The sequence below is a fragment of the Pseudophryne corroboree genome, unplaced genomic scaffold, assembly GCF_028390025.1.
Source record: "Pseudophryne corroboree isolate aPseCor3 unplaced genomic scaffold, aPseCor3.hap2 scaffold_1003, whole genome shotgun sequence".
Classification (NCBI taxonomy): domain Eukaryota; kingdom Metazoa; phylum Chordata; class Amphibia; order Anura; family Myobatrachidae; genus Pseudophryne; species Pseudophryne corroboree.
Genome location: NW_026967630.1, coordinates 35,471 through 52,181, shown reverse-complemented (window position 1 = coordinate 52,181; position 16,711 = coordinate 35,471).

Genomic DNA, 16,711 nt, shown 5'->3' with positions numbered 1-16,711 from the left:
AAGCCTCCTGTTAGTGCTTCATCTACACGTTATAGCCCTGAATTTTCCAATGCCTATCTCTTTGCAAAAGAGAGATATCGGCAAGGAAAAACTGTATTGTACCTTTGCATTTTTCTCCCAAACGAAAGACACTAGAATGAAAATTTTAAAGCCTCCTGTTAGTGCTTCATCTACACGTTATAGCCCTGAATTTTCCAATGCCTAGCTCTTTGCAAAAGAGAGATATTGGCAAGGAAAAGCTGTATTGTACCTTTGCATTTTTCTCCCAAACGAAAGACACTAGAATGAAAATTTTAAAGTCTACTGTTAGTGCTTCATCTACACGTTATAGCCCTGAATTTTCCAATGCCTAGCTCTTTGCAAAAGAGAGATATCGGCAAGGAAAAGCTGTATTGTACCTTTGCATTTTTCTCCCAAACGAAAGACACTAGAATGAAAATTTTAAAGCCTCCTGTTAGTGCTTCATCTACACGTTATAGCCCTGAATTTTCCAATGCCTATCTCTTTGCAAAAGAGAGATATCGGCAAGGAAAAGCTGTATTGTACCTTTGCATTTTTCTCCCAAACGAAGGACACTAGAATGAAAATTTTAAAGCCTCCTATTAGTGCTTCATCTACACGTTATAGCCCTGAATTTTCCAATGCCTATCTCTTTGCAAAAGAGAGATATCGGCAAGGAAAAGCTGTATTGTACCTTTGCATTTTTCTCCCAAACGAAGGACACTAGAATGAAAATTTTAAAGCCTCCTTTTAGTGCTTCATCTACACGTTATAGCCCTGAATTTTCCAATGCCTATCTCTTAGCAAAAGAGAGATATCGGCAAGGAAAGCTGTATTGTACCTTTGCATTTTTCTCCCAAACGAAAGACACTAGAATGAAAATTTTAAAGCCTCCTGTTAGTGCTTCATATACACGTTATAGCCCTGAATTTTCCAATGCCTATCTCTTTGCAAAAGAGAGATATCGGCAAGGAAAAGCTGCATTGTACTTTTACATTTTTCTCCCAAACGAAAGACACTAGAATGAAAATTTTAAAGCCTCATGTTAGTGCTTCATCTACACGTTATAGCCCTGAATTTTCCAATGCCTATCTCTTTGCAAAAGAGAGATATCGGCAAGGAAAAGCTGCATTGTACTTTTACATTTTTCTCCCAAACGAAAGACACTAGAATGAAAATTTTAAAGCCTCCTTTTAGTGCTTCATCTACACGTAATAGCCCTGAATTTTCCAATGCCTATCTCTTTGCAAAAGAGAGATATCGGCAAGGAAAAGCTGTATTGTACCTTTGCATTTTTCTCCCAAACGAAGGACACTAGAATGAAAATTTTAAAGCCTCCTTTTAGTGCTTCATCTACACGTTATAGCCCTGAATTTTCCAATGCCTATCTCTTAGCAAAAGAGAGATATCGGCAAGGAAAAGCTGTATTGTACCTTTGCATTTTTCTCCCAAACGAAAGACACTAGAATGAAAATTTTAAAGTCTACTGTTAGTGCTTCATCTACACGTTATAGCCCTGAACTTTCAAATGCCTAGCTCTTTGCAAAAGAGAGATATCGGCAAGGAAAAGCTGTATTGTACCTTTGCATTTTTCTCCCAAACGAAAGACACTAGAATGAAAATTTTAAAGCCTCCTGTTAGTGCTTCATCTACACGTTATAGCCCTGAATTTTCCAATGCCTATCTCTTTGCAAAAGAGAGATATCGGCAAGGAAAAGCTGTATTGTACCTTTGCATTTTTCTCCCAAACGAAAGACACTAGAATGAAAATTTTAAAGCCTCCTGTTAGTGCTTCATCTACACGTTATAGCCCTGAATTTTCCAATGCCTATCTCTTTGCAAAAGAGAGATATCGGCAAGGAAAAGCTGTATTGTACCTTTGCATTTTTCTCCCAAAAGAAGGACACTAGAATGAAAATTTTAAAGCCTCCTTTTAGTGCTTCATCTACACGTTATAGCCCTGAATTTTCCAATGCCTATCTCTTAACAAAAGAGAGATATCGGCAAGGAAAAGCTGTATTGTACCTTTGCATTTTTCTCCCAAACGAAAGACACTAGAATGAAAATTTTAAAGCCTCCTGTTAGTGCTTCATATACACGTTATAGCCCTGAATTTTCCAATGCCTATCTCTTTGCAAAAGAGAGATATCGGCAAGGAAAAGCTGCATTGTACTTTTACATTTTTCTCCCAAACGAAAGACACTAGAATGAAAATTTTAAAGCCTCCTGTTAGTGCTTCATCTACACGTTATAGCCCTGAATTTTCCAATGCCTATCTCTTTGCAAAAGAGAGATATCGGCAAGGAAAAGCTGCATTGTACTTTTACATTTTTCTCCCAAACGAAAGACACTAGAATGAAAATTTTAAAGCCTCCTTTTAGTGCTTCATCTACACGTAATAGCCCTGAATTTTCCAATGCCTATCTCTTTGCAAAAGAGAGATATCGGCAAGGAAATGCTGTATTGTACCTTTGCATTTTTCTCCCAAACGAAAGACACTAGAATGAAAATTTTAAAGCCTCCTGTTAGTGCTTCATCTACACGTTATAGCCCTGAATTTTCCAATGCCTAGCTCTTTGCAAAAGAGAGATATTGGCAAGGAAAAGCTGTATTGTACCTTTGCATTTTTCTCCCAAACGAAGGACACTAGAATGAAAATTTTAAAGCCTCCTGTTAGTGCTTCATCTACACGTTATAGCCCTGAATTTTCCAATGCCTATCTCTTTGCAAAAGAGAGATATCGGCAAGGAAAAACTGTATTGTACCTTTGCATTTTTCTCCCAAACGAAAGACACTAGAATGAAAATTTTAAAGCCTCCTGTTAGTGTTTCATCTACACGTTATAGCCCTGAATTTTCCAATGCCTAGCTCTTTGCAAAAGAGAGATATCGGCAAGGAAAAGCTGTATTGTACCTTTGCATTTTTCTCCCAAACGAAAGACACTAGAATGAAAATTTTAAAGCCTCCTGTTAGTGCTTCATCTACACGTTATAGCCCTGAATTTTCCAATGCCTATCTCTTTGCAAAAGAGAGATATCGGCAAGGAAAAGCTGTATTGTACCTTTGCATTTTTCTCCCAAACGAAGGACACTAGAATGAAAATTTTAAAGCCTCCTATTAGTGCTTCATCTACACGTTATAGCCCTGAATTTTCCAATGCCTATCTCTTTGCAAAAGAGAGATATCGGCAAGGAAAAGCTGTATTGTACCTTTGCATTTTTCTCCCAAACGAAGGACACTAGAATGAAAATTTTAAAGCCTCCTGTTAGTGCTTCATCTACACGTTATAGCCCTGAATTTTCCAATGCCTATCTCTTAGCAAAAGAGAGATATCAGCAAGGAAAAGCTGTATTGTACCTTTGCATTTTTCTCCCAAACGAAAGACACTAGAATGAAAATTTTAAAGCCTCCTGTTAGTGCTTCATATACACTTTATAGCCCTGAATTTTCTCATGCCTATCTCTTTGCAAAAGAGAGATATCGGCAAGGAAAAGCTGCATTGTACTTTTACATTTTTCTCCCAAACGAAAGACACTAGAATGAAAATTTTAAAGCCTCCTGTTAGTGCTTCATCTACACGTTATAGCCCTGAATTTTCCAATGCCTATCTCTTTGCAAAAGAGAGATAATGGCAAGGAAAAGCGGCATTGTACTTTTACATTTTTCTCCCAAACGAAAGACACTAGAATGAAAATTTTAAAGCCTCCTTTTAGTGCTTCATCTACACGTAATAGCCCTGAATTTTCCAATGCCTATCTCTTTGCAAAAGAGAGATATCGGCAAGGAAATGCTGTATTGTACCTTTGCATTTTTCTCCCAAACGAAAGACACTAGAATGAAAATTTTAAAGCCTCCTGTTAGTGCTTCATCTACACGTTAAAGCCCTGAATTTTCCAATGCCTAGCTCTTTGCAAAAGAGAGATATTGGCAAGGAAAAGCTGTAATGTACCTTTGCATTTTTCTCCCAAACGAAGGACACTAGAGTGAAAATTTTAAAGCCTCCTGTTAGTGCTTCATCTACACGTTATAGCCCTGAATTTTCCAATGCCTATCTCTTTGCAAAAGAGAGATATCGGCAAGGAAAAGCAGCATTGTACTTTTGCATTTTTCTCCCAAACGAAAGACACTAGAATGAAAATTTTAAAGCCTCCTATTAGTGCTTCATCTACACGTTATAGCCCTGAATTTTCCAATGCCTAGCTCTTTGCAAAAGAGAGATATCGGCAAGGAAAAGCTGTATTGTACCTTTGCATTTTTCTCCCAAACGAAAGACACTAGAATGAAAATTTTAAAGCCTCCTGTTAGTGCTTCATCTACACGTTATAGCCCTGAATTTTCCAATGCCTATCTCTTTGCAAAAGAGAGATATCGGCAAGGAAAAGCTGTATTGTACCTTTGCATGTTTCTCCCAAACGAAGGACACTAGAATGAAAATTTTAAAGCCTCCTATTAGTGCTTCATCTACACGTTATAGCCCTGAATTTTCCAATGCCTATCTCTTTGCAAAAGAGAGATATCGGCAAGGAAAAGCTGTATTGTACCTTTGCATTTTTCTCCCAAACGAAGGACACTAGAATGAAAATTTTAAAGCCTCCTGTTAGTGCTTCATCTACACGTTATAGCCCTGAATTTTCAAATGCCTATCTCTTTGCAAAAGAGAGATATCGGCAAGGAAAAGCTGTATTGTACCTTTGCATTTTTCTCCCAAACGAAAGACACTAGAATGAAAATTTTAAAGCCTCCTGTTAGTGCTTCATCTACACGTTATAGCCCTGAATTTTCCAATGCCTATCTCTTTGCAAAAGAGAGATATCGGCAAGGAAAAACTGTATTGTACCTTTGCATTTTTCTCCCAAACGAAAGACACTAGAATGAAAATTTTAAAGCCTCCTGTTAGTGCTTCATCTACACGTTATAGCCCTGAATTTTCCAATGCCTAGCTCTTTGCAAAAGAGAGATATTGGCAAGGAAAAGCTGTATTGTACCTTTGCATTTTTCTCCCAAACGAAAGACACTAGAATGAAAATTTTAAAGTCTACTGTTAGTGCTTCATCTACACGTTATAGCCCTGAATTTTCCAATGCCTAGCTCTTTGCAAAAGAGAGATATCGGCAAGGAAAAGCTGTATTGTACCTTTGCATTTTTCTCCCAAAAGAAAGACACTAGAATGAAAATGTTAAAGCCTCCTGTTAGTGCTTCATCTACACGTTATAGCCCTGAATTTTCCAATGCCTATCTCTTTGCAAAAGAGAGATATCGGCAAGGAAAAGCTGTATTGTACCTTTGCATTTTTCTCCCAAACGAAGGACACTAGAATGAAAATTTTAAAGCCTCCTGTTAGTGCTTCATCTACACGTTATAGCCCTGAATTTTCCAATGCCTAGCTCTTTGCAAAAGAGAGATATTGGCAAGGAAAAGCTGTAATGTACCTTTGCATTTTTCTCCCAAACGAAGGACACTAGAATGAAAATTTTAAAGCCTCCTGTTAGTGCTTCATCTACACGTTATAGCCCTGAATTTTCCAATGCCTATCTCTTTGCAAAAGAGAGATATCGGCAAGGAAAAGCAGCATTGTACTTTTGCATTTTTCTCCCAAACGAAAGACACTAGAATGAAAATTTTAAAGCCTCCTATTAGTGCTTCATCTACACGTTATAGCCCTGAATTTTCCAATGCCTATCTCTTTGCAAAAGAGAGATATCGGCAAGGAAAAGCTGTATTGTACCTTTGCATTTTTCTCCCAAACGAAAGACACTAGAATGAAAATTTTAAAGCCTCCTGTTAGTGCTTCATCTACACGTTATAGCCCTGAATTTTCCAATGCCTATCTCTTTGCAAAAGAGAGATATCGGCAAGGAAAAGCTGTATTGTACCTTTGCATGTTTCTCCCAAACGAAGGACACTAGAATGAAAATTTTAAAGCCTCCTATTAGTGCTTCATCTACACGTTATAGCCCTGAATTTTCCAATGCCTATCTCTTTGCAAAAGAGAGATATCGGCAAGGAAAAGCTGTATTGTACCTTTGCATTTTTCTCCCAAACGAAGGACACTAGAATGAAAATTTTAAAGCCTCCTGTTAGTGCTTCATCTACACGTTATAGCCCTGAATTTTCAAATGCCTATCTCTTTGCAAAAGAGAGATATCGGCAAGGAAAAGCTGTATTGTACCTTTGCATTTTTCTCCCAAACGAAAGACACTAGAATGAAAATTTTAAAGCCTCCTGTTAGTGCTTCATCTACACGTTATAGCCCTGAATTTTCCAATGCCTATCTCTTTGCAAAAGAGAGATATCGGCAAGGAAAAACTGTATTGTACATTTGCATTTTTCTCCCAAACGAAAGACACTAGAATGAAAATTTTAAAGCCTCCTGTTAGTGCTTCATCTACACGTTATAGCCCTGAATTTTCCAATGCCTAGCTCTTTGCAAAAGAGAGATATTGGCAAGGAAAAGCTGTATTTTTCTCCCAAACGAAAGACACTAGAATGAAAATTTTAAAGTCTACTGTTAGTGCTTCATCTACACGTTATAGCCCTGAATTTTCCAATGCCTAGCTCTTTGCAAAAGAGAGATATCGGCAAGGAAAAGCTGTATTGTACCTTTGCATTTTTCTCCCAAACGAAAGACACTAGAATGAAAATTTTAAAGCCTCCTGTTAGTGCTTCATCTACACGTTATAGCCCTGAATTTTCCAATGCCTATCTCTTTGCAAAAGAGAGATATCGGCAAGGAAAAGCTGTATTGTACCTTTGCATTTTTCTCCCAAACGAAGGACACTAGAATGAAAATTTTAAAGCCTCCTGTTAGTGCTTCATCTACACGTTATAGCCCTGAATTTTCCAATGCCTATCTCTTTGCAAAAGAGAGATATCGGCAAGGAAAAACTGTATTGTACCTTTGCATTTTTCTCCCGAACGAAAGACACTAGAATGAAAATTTTAAAGCCTCCTGTTAGTGCTTCATCTACACGTTATAGCCCTGAATTTTCCAATGCCTAGCTCTTTGCAAAAGAGAGATATTGGCAAGGAAAAGCTGTATTGTACCTTTGCATTTTTCTCCCAAACGAAAGACACTAGAATGAAAATTTTAAAGTCTACTGTTAGTGCTTCATCTACACGTTATAGCCCTGAATTTTCCAATGCCTATCTCTTTGCAAAAGAGAGATATCGGCAAGGAAAAGCTGTATTGTACCTTTGCATTTTTCTCCCAAACGAAAGACACTAGAATGAAAATTTTAAAGCCTCCTGTTAGTGCTTCATATACACGTTATAGCCCTGAATTTTCCAATGCCTATCTCTTTGCAAAAGAGAGATATCGGCAAGGAAAAGCTGTATAGTACCTTTGCATTTTTCTCCCAAACGAAAGACACTAGAATGAAAATTTTAAAGCCTCCTGTTAGTGCTTCATCTACACGTTATAGCCCTGAATTTTCCAATGCCTAGCTCTTTGCAAAAGAGAGATATCGGCAAGGAAAAGCTGTATTGTACCTTTGCATTTTTCTCCCAAACGAAAGACACTAGAATGAAAATTTTAAAGCCTCCTGTTAGTGCTTCATCTACACGTTATAGCCCTGAATTTTCCAATGCCTATCTCTTTGCAAAAGAGAGATATCGGCAAGGAAAAGCTGTATTGTACCTTTGCATTTTTCTCCCAAACGAAGGACACTAGAATGAAAATTTTAAAACCTCCTATTAGTGCTTCATCTACACGTTATAGCCCTGAATTTTCCAATGCCTATCTCTTTGCAAAAGAGAGATATCGGCAAGGAAAAGCTGTATTGTACCTTTGCATTTTTCTCCCAAACGAAGTACACTAGAATGAAAATGTTAAAGCCTCCTGTTAGTGCTTCATCTACACGTTATAGCCCTGAATTTTCCAATGCCTATCTCTTTGCAAAAGAGAGATATCGGCAAGGAAAAGCTGTATTGTACCTTTGCATTTTTCTCCCAAACGAAAGACACTAGAATGAAAATTTTAAAGACTCCTGTTAGTGCTTCATCTACACGTTATAGCCCTGCATTTTCCAATGCCTATCTCTTTGCAAAAGAGAGATATCGGCAAGGAAAAGCTGCATTGTACTTTTGCATTTTTCTCCCAAACGAAAGACACTAGAATGAAAATTTTAAAGCCTCCTGTTAGTGCTTCATCTATACGTTATAGCCCTGAATTTTCCAATGCCTATCTCTTTGCAAAAGAGAGATATCGGCAAGGAAAAGCTGTATTGTACCTTTGCATTTTTCTCCCAAACGAAGGACACTAGAATGAAAAATTTAAAGCCTCCTGTTAGTGCTTCATCTACACGTTATAGCCCTGAATTTTCCAATGCCTATCTCTTTGCAAAAGAGAGATATCGGCAAGGAAAAGCTGTATTATACCTTTGCATTTTTCTCCCAAACGAAAGACACTAGAATGAAAATTTTAAAGCCTACTGTTAGTGCTTCATCTACACGTTATAGCCCTGAATTTTCCAATGCCTAGCTCTTTGCAAAAGAGAGATATCGGCAAGGAAATGCTGTATTGTACCTTTGCATTTTTCTCCCAAACGAAAGACACTAGAATGAAAATGTTAAAGCCTACTGTTAGTGCTTCATCTACACGTTATAGCCCTGAATTTTCCAATGCCTAGCTCTTTGCAAAAGAGAGATATCGGCAAGGAAAAACTGTATTGTACCTTTGCATTTTTCTCCTAAACGAAAGACACTAGAATGAAAATTTTAAAGCCTCCTGTTAGTGCTTCATCTACACGTTATAGCCCTGAATTTTCCAATGCCTATCTCTTTGCAAAAGAGAGATATCAGCAAGGAAAAGCTGTATTGTACCTTTGCATTTTTCTCCCAAACGAAGGACACTAGAATGAAAATTTTAAAGCCTCCTATTAGTGCTTCATCTACACGTTATAGCCCTGAATTTTCCAATGCCTATCTCTTTGCAAAAGAGAGATATCGGCAAGGAAAAACTGTATTGTACCTTTGCATTTTTCTCCCAAACGAAAGACACTAAAATGAAAATTTTAAAGCCTCCTGTTAGTGCTTCATCTACACGTTATAGCCCTGAATTTTCCAATGCCTATCTCTTTGCAAAAGAGAGATATCGGCAAGGAAAAGCTGTATTGTACCTTTGCATTTTTCTCCCAAACGAAAGATACTAGAATGAAAATTTTAAATCCTACTGTTAGTGCTTCATCTGCACGTTATAGCCCTGAATTTTCCAATGCCTAGCTCTTTGCAAAAGAGAGATATCGGCAAGGAAAAGCTGTATTGTACCTTTGCATTTTTCTCCCAAACGAAAGACACTAGAATGAAAATTTTAAAGCCTACTGTTAGTGCTTCATCTACACGTTATAGCCCTGAATTTTCCAATGCCTAGCTCTTTGCAAAAGAGAGATATCGGCAAGGAAAAGCTGTATTGTACCTTTGCATTTTTCTCCCAAACGAAAGACACTAGAATGAAAATTTTAAAGCCTCCTGTTAGTGCTTCATCTACACGTTATAGCCCTGAATTTTCCAATGCCTATCTCTTTTCAAAAGAGAGATATCGGCAAGGAAAAGATGTATTGTACCTTTGCATTTTTCTCCCAAACGAAGGATACTAGAATGAAAATGTTAAAGCCTCCTATTAGTGCTTCATCTACACGTTATAGCCCTGAATTTTCCAATGCCTATCTCTTTGCAAAAGAGAGATATCGGCAAGGAAAAGTGTATTGTACTTTTGCATTTTTCTCCCAAACGAAAGACACTAGAATGATAATTTTAAAGCCTCCTGTTAGTGCTTCATCTACACGTTATATCCCTGCATTTTCCAATGCCTATCTCTTTGCAAAAGAGAGATATCGGCAAGGAAAAGCTGCATTGTACTTTTGCATTTTTCTCCCAAACGAAAGACACTAGAATGAAAATTTTAAAGTCTCCTGTTAGTGCTTCATCTACACGTTATAGCCCTGAATTTTCCAATGCCTATCTCTTTTCAAAAGAGAGATATCGGCAAGGAAAAGATGTATTGTACCTTTGCATTTTTCTCCCAAACGAAGGATACTAGAATGAAAATTTTAAAGCCTCCTGTTAGTGCTTCATCTACACGTTATAGCCCTGAATTTTCCAATGCCTAGCTCTTTGCAAAAGAGAGATATTGGCAAGGAAAAGCTGTATTGTACCTTTGCATTTTTCTCCCAAACGAAGGACACTAGAATGAAAATTTTAAAGCCTCCTGTTAGTGCTTCATCTACACGTTATAGCCCTGAATTTTCCAATGCCTATCTCTTTGCAAAAGAGAGATATCGGCAAGGAAAAACTGTATTGTACCTTTGCATTTTTCTCCCAAACGAAAGACACTAGAATGAAAATTTTAAAGCCTCCTGTTAGTGTTTCATCTACACGTTATAGCCCTGAATTTTCCAATGCCTAGCTCTTTGCAAAAGAGAGATATCGGCAAGGAAAAGCTGTATTGTACCTTTGCATTTTTCTCCCAAACGAAAGACACTAGAATGAAAATTTTAAAGCCTCCTGTTAGTGCTTCATCTACACGTTATAGCCCTGAATTTTCCAATGCCTATCTCTTTGCAAAAGAGAGATATCGGCAAGGAAAAGCTGTATTGTACCTTTGCATTTTTCTCCCAAACGAAGGACACTAGAATGAAAATTTTAAAGCCTCCTGTTAGTGCTTCATCTACACGTTATAGCCCTGAATTTTCCAATGCCTATCTCTTAGCAAAAGAGAGATATCAGCAAGGAAAAGCTGTATTGTACCTTTGCATTTTTCTCCCAAACGAAAGACACTAGAATGAAAATTTTAAAGCCTCCTGTTAGTGCTTCATATACACTTTATAGCCCTGAATTTTCTCATGCCTATCTCTTTGCAAAAGAGAGATATCGGCAAGGAAAAGCTGCATTGTACTTTTACATTTTTCTCCCAAACGAAAGACACTAGAATGAAAATTTTAAAGCCTCCTGTTAGTGCTTCATCTACACGTTATAGCCCTGAATTTTCCAATGCCTATCTCTTTGCAAAAGAGAGATAATGGCAAGGAAAAGCGGCATTGTACTTTTACATTTTTCTCCCAAACGAAAGACACTAGAATGAAAATTTTAAAGCCTCCTTTTAGTGCTTCATCTACACGTAATAGCCCTGAATTTTCCAATGCCTATCTCTTTGCAAAAGAGAGATATCGGCAAGGAAATGCTGTATTGTACCTTTGCATTTTTCTCCCAAACGAAAGACACTAGAATGAAAATTTTAAAGCCTCCTGTTAGTGCTTCATCTACACGTTAAAGCCCTGAATTTTCCAATGCCTAGCTCTTTGCAAAAGAGAGATATTGGCAAGGAAAAGCTGTAATGTACCTTTGCATTTTTCTCCCAAACGAAGGACACTAGAGTGAAAATTTTAAAGCCTCCTGTTAGTGCTTCATCTACACGTTATAGCCCTGAATTTTCCAATGCCTATCTCTTTGCAAAAGAGAGATATCGGCAAGGAAAAGCAGCATTGTACTTTTGCATTTTTCTCCCAAACGAAAGACACTAGAATGAAAATTTTAAAGCCTCCTATTAGTGCTTCATCTACACGTTATAGCCCTGAATTTTCCAATGCCTAGCTCTTTGCAAAAGAGAGATATCGGCAAGGAAAAGCTGTATTGTACCTTTGCATTTTTCTCCCAAACGAAAGACACTAGAATGAAAATTTTAAAGCCTCCTGTTAGTGCTTCATCTACACGTTATAGCCCTGAATTTTCCAATGCCTATCTCTTTGCAAAAGAGAGATATCGGCAAGGAAAAGCTGTATTGTACCTTTGCATGTTTCTCCCAAACGAAGGACACTAGAATGAAAATTTTAAAGCCTCCTATTAGTGCTTCATCTACACGTTATAGCCCTGAATTTTCCAATGCCTATCTCTTTGCAAAAGAGAGATATCGGCAAGGAAAAGCTGTATTGTACCTTTGCATTTTTCTCCCAAACGAAGGACACTAGAATGAAAATTTTAAAGCCTCCTGTTAGTGCTTCATCTACACGTTATAGCCCTGAATTTTCAAATGCCTATCTCTTTGCAAAAGAGAGATATCGGCAAGGAAAAGCTGTATTGTACCTTTGCATTTTTCTCCCAAACGAAAGACACTAGAATGAAAATTTTAAAGCCTCCTGTTAGTGCTTCATCTACACGTTATAGCCCTGAATTTTCCAATGCCTATCTCTTTGCAAAAGAGAGATATCGGCAAGGAAAAACTGTATTGTACCTTTGCATTTTTCTCCCAAACGAAAGACACTAGAATGAAAATTTTAAAGCCTCCTGTTAGTGCTTCATCTACACGTTATAGCCCTGAATTTTCCAATGCCTAGCTCTTTGCAAAAGAGAGATATTGGCAAGGAAAAGCTGTATTGTACCTTTGCATTTTTCTCCCAAACGAAAGACACTAGAATGAAAATTTTAAAGTCTACTGTTAGTGCTTCATCTACACGTTATAGCCCTGAATTTTCCAATGCCTAGCTCTTTGCAAAAGAGAGATATCGGCAAGGAAAAGCTGTATTGTACCTTTGCATTTTTCTCCCAAAAGAAAGACACTAGAATGAAAATGTTAAAGCCTCCTGTTAGTGCTTCATCTACACGTTATAGCCCTGAATTTTCCAATGCCTATCTCTTTGCAAAAGAGAGATATCGGCAAGGAAAAGCTGTATTGTACCTTTGCATTTTTCTCCCAAACGAAGGACACTAGAATGAAAATTTTAAAGCCTCCTGTTAGTGCTTCATCTACACGTTATAGCCCTGAATTTTCCAATGCCTAGCTCTTTGCAAAAGAGAGATATTGGCAAGGAAAAGCTGTAATGTACCTTTGCATTTTTCTCCCAAACGAAGGACACTAGAATGAAAATTTTAAAGCCTCCTGTTAGTGCTTCATCTACACGTTATAGCCCTGAATTTTCCAATGCCTATCTCTTTGCAAAAGAGAGATATCGGCAAGGAAAAGCAGCATTGTACTTTTGCATTTTTCTCCCAAACGAAAGACACTAGAATGAAAATTTTAAAGCCTCCTATTAGTGCTTCATCTACACGTTATAGCCCTGAATTTTCCAATGCCTATCTCTTTGCAAAAGAGAGATATCGGCAAGGAAAAGCTGTATTGTACCTTTGCATTTTTCTCCCAAACGAAAGACACTAGAATGAAAATTTTAAAGCCTCCTGTTAGTGCTTCATCTACACGTTATAGCCCTGAATTTTCCAATGCCTATCTCTTTGCAAAAGAGAGATATCGGCAAGGAAAAGCTGTATTGTACCTTTGCATGTTTCTCCCAAACGAAGGACACTAGAATGAAAATTTTAAAGCCTCCTATTAGTGCTTCATCTACACGTTATAGCCCTGAATTTTCCAATGCCTATCTCTTTGCAAAAGAGAGATATCGGCAAGGAAAAGCTGTATTGTACCTTTGCATTTTTCTCCCAAACGAAGGACACTAGAATGAAAATTTTAAAGCCTCCTGTTAGTGCTTCATCTACACGTTATAGCCCTGAATTTTCAAATGCCTATCTCTTTGCAAAAGAGAGATATCGGCAAGGAAAAGCTGTATTGTACCTTTGCATTTTTCTCCCAAACGAAAGACACTAGAATGAAAATTTTAAAGCCTCCTGTTAGTGCTTCATCTACACGTTATAGCCCTGAATTTTCCAATGCCTATCTCTTTGCAAAAGAGAGATATCGGCAAGGAAAAACTGTATTGTACATTTGCATTTTTCTCCCAAACGAAAGACACTAGAATGAAAATTTTAAAGCCTCCTGTTAGTGCTTCATCTACACGTTATAGCCCTGAATTTTCCAATGCCTAGCTCTTTGCAAAAGAGAGATATTGGCAAGGAAAAGCTGTATTTTTCTCCCAAACGAAAGACACTAGAATGAAAATTTTAAAGTCTACTGTTAGTGCTTCATCTACACGTTATAGCCCTGAATTTTCCAATGCCTAGCTCTTTGCAAAAGAGAGATATCGGCAAGGAAAAGCTGTATTGTACCTTTGCATTTTTCTCCCAAACGAAAGACACTAGAATGAAAATTTTAAAGCCTCCTGTTAGTGCTTCATCTACACGTTATAGCCCTGAATTTTCCAATGCCTATCTCTTTGCAAAAGAGAGATATCGGCAAGGAAAAGCTGTATTGTACCTTTGCATTTTTCTCCCAAACGAAAGACACTAGAATGAAAATTTTAAAGCCTCCTGTTAGTGCTTCATATACACGTTATAGCCCTGAATTTTCCAATGCCTATCTCTTTGCAAAAGAGAGATATCGGCAAGGAAAAGCTGTATAGTACCTTTGCATTTTTCTCCCAAACGAAAGACACTAGAATGAAAATTTTAAAGCCTCCTGTTAGTGCTTCATCTACACGTTATAGCCCTGAATTTTCCAATGCCTAGCTCTTTGCAAAAGAGAGATATCGGCAAGGAAAAGCTGTATTGTACCTTTGCATTTTTCTCCCAAACGAAAGACACTAGAATGAAAATTTTAAAGCCTCCTGTTAGTGCTTCATCTACACGTTATAGCCCTGAATTTTCCAATGCCTATCTCTTTGCAAAAGAGAGATATCGGCAAGGAAAAGCTGTATTGTACCTTTGCATTTTTCTCCCAAACGAAGGACACTAGAATGAAAATTTTAAAACCTCCTATTAGTGCTTCATCTACACGTTATAGCCCTGAATTTTCCAATGCCTATCTCTTTGCAAAAGAGAGATATCGGCAAGGAAAAGCTGTATTGTACCTTTGCATTTTTCTCCCAAACGAAGTACACTAGAATGAAAATGTTAAAGCCTCCTGTTAGTGCTTCATCTACACGTTATAGCCCTGAATTTTCCAATGCCTATCTCTTTGCAAAAGAGAGATATCGGCAAGGAAAAGCTGTATTGTACCTTTGCATTTTTCTCCCAAACGAAAGACACTAGAATGAAAATTTTAAAGACTCCTGTTAGTGCTTCATCTACACGTTATAGCCCTGCATTTTCCAATGCCTATCTCTTTGCAAAAGAGAGATATCGGCAAGGAAAAGCTGCATTGTACTTTTGCATTTTTCTCCCAAACGAAAGACACTAGAATGAAAATTTTAAAGCCTCCTGTTAGTGCTTCATCTATACGTTATAGCCCTGAATTTTCCAATGCCTATCTCTTTGCAAAAGAGAGATATCGGCAAGGAAAAGCTGTATTGTACCTTTGCATTTTTCTCCCAAACGAAGGACACTAGAATGAAAAATTTAAAGCCTCCTGTTAGTGCTTCATCTACACGTTATAGCCCTGAATTTTCCAATGCCTATCTCTTTGCAAAAGAGAGATATCGGCAAGGAAAAGCTGTATTATACCTTTGCATTTTTCTCCCAAACGAAAGACACTAGAATGAAAATTTTAAAGCCTACTGTTAGTGCTTCATCTACACGTTATAGCCCTGAATTTTCCAATGCCTAGCTCTTTGCAAAAGAGAGATATCGGCAAGGAAATGCTGTATTGTACCTTTGCATTTTTCTCCCAAACGAAAGACACTAGAATGAAAATGTTAAAGCCTACTGTTAGTGCTTCATCTACACGTTATAGCCCTGAATTTTCCAATGCCTAGCTCTTTGCAAAAGAGAGATATCGGCAAGGAAAAACTGTATTGTACCTTTGCATTTTTCTCCCAAACGAAAGACACTAGAATGAAAATTTTAAAGCCTCCTGTTAGTGCTTCATCTACACGTTATAGCCCTGAATTTTCCAATGCCTATCTCTTTGCAAAAGAGAGATATCAGCAAGGAAAAGCTGTATTGTACCTTTGCATTTTTCTCCCAAACGAAGGACACTAGAATGAAAATTTTAAAGCCTCCTATTAGTGCTTCATCTACACGTTATAGCCCTGAATTTTCCAATGCCTATCTCTTTGCAAAAGAGAGATATCGGCAAGGAAAAACTGTATTGTACCTTTGCATTTTTCTCCCAAACGAAAGACACTAAAATGAAAATTTTAAAGCCTCCTGTTAGTGCTTCATCTACACGTTATAGCCCTGAATTTTCCAATGCCTATCTCTTTGCAAAAGAGAGATATCGGCAAGGAAAAGCTGTATTGTACCTTTGCATTTTTCTCCCAAACGAAAGATACTAGAATGAAAATTTTAAATCCTACTGTTAGTGCTTCATCTGCACGTTATAGCCCTGAATTTTCCAATGCCTAGCTCTTTGCAAAAGAGAGATATCGGCAAGGAAAAGCTGTATTGTACCTTTGCATTTTTCTCCCAAACGAAAGACACTAGAATGAAAATTTTAAAGCCTACTGTTAGTGCTTCATCTACACGTTATAGCCCTGAATTTTCCAATGCCTAGCTCTTTGCAAAAGAGAGATATCGGCAAGGAAAAGCTGTATTGTACCTTTGCATTTTTCTCCCAAACGAAAGACACTAGAATGAAAATTTTAAAGCCTCCTGTTAGTGCTTCATCTACACGTTATAGCCCTGAATTTTCCAATGCCTATCTCTTTTCAAAAGAGAGATATCGGCAAGGAAAAGATGTATTGTACCTTTGCATTTTTCTCCCAAACGAAGGATACTAGAATGAAAATGTTAAAGCCTCCTATTAGTGCTTCATCTACACGTTATAGCCCTGAATTTTCCAATGCCTATCTCTTTGCAAAAGAGAGATATCGGCAAGGAAAAGTGTATTGTACTTTTGCATTTTTCTCCCAAACGAAAGACACTAGAATGATAATTTTAAAGCCTCCTGTTAGTG